We start from the raw sequence: 542 nt of genomic DNA, 5'->3' as shown, positions 1-542 counted from the left end.
GCTCCTTGGAAGAAAAGCTATGACCAGTCTAGACAGCATATTAAAAAGCAGAGACATTTCTTTGCCAACAAAGGTCTGTCTATGGTTCTTATTGGAAAAAAAAAACAAAGCTATGGTTTTTCCAGTGGTCATGTATGGATGAGAGAGTTGGGCCATAAAAGAAAACTGAGCACCAAAGAATTAATGCTTTTGAACTGTGCTGTTGAAGAAGACTCTTGAGAGTCCCTTGGACTGCAAGGAGATCAAACCAGTCCATCCTAAAGGAAACAGTCCTGACTATTCATTGGAAAGACTGATGCTGAAGCTGGAATTCCAATACTTTGGCCACCTGATCCGAAGTGCTAACTCATTGGAAAACAGATGGTTGGATGGCATCATCAACTTGATGGACATGAGTCTGTGCAAGCTCCTGGAGTTGGTGATGGACAGGGAAGCCTGGCATGCTGCAGTCCATGGGGTCGCAAAGTCAGACATGACTGAGCAACTGAACTGACTGACATAACCAGCAATATTCAAAATAACTAAACAAGTTTTATATGACT

The 542-nt window shown here is 42.3% G+C and overlaps 1 protein-coding gene across 2 annotated transcripts in view; it reads right to left on the bottom strand.

The window, feature by feature from the left end:
• The window catches only part of DYNC2H1 (dynein, cytoplasmic 2, heavy chain 1), a 394,047-nt gene that overhangs the window by 157,859 nt on the left and 235,646 nt on the right, over positions 1–542 (bottom strand). The gene's annotated exons all lie outside the window — the stretch shown is intronic.

The sequence above is a fragment of the Bison bison genome, unplaced genomic scaffold, assembly GCF_000754665.1.
Source record: "Bison bison bison isolate TAMUID 2011002044 unplaced genomic scaffold, Bison_UMD1.0 scf7180017864107, whole genome shotgun sequence".
Lineage (NCBI taxonomy): Eukaryota > Metazoa > Chordata > Mammalia > Artiodactyla > Bovidae > Bison > Bison bison.
The sequence above is the reverse complement of the archived record's forward strand: the minus strand, read 5'-3'. Positions and strand labels throughout refer to the sequence as shown.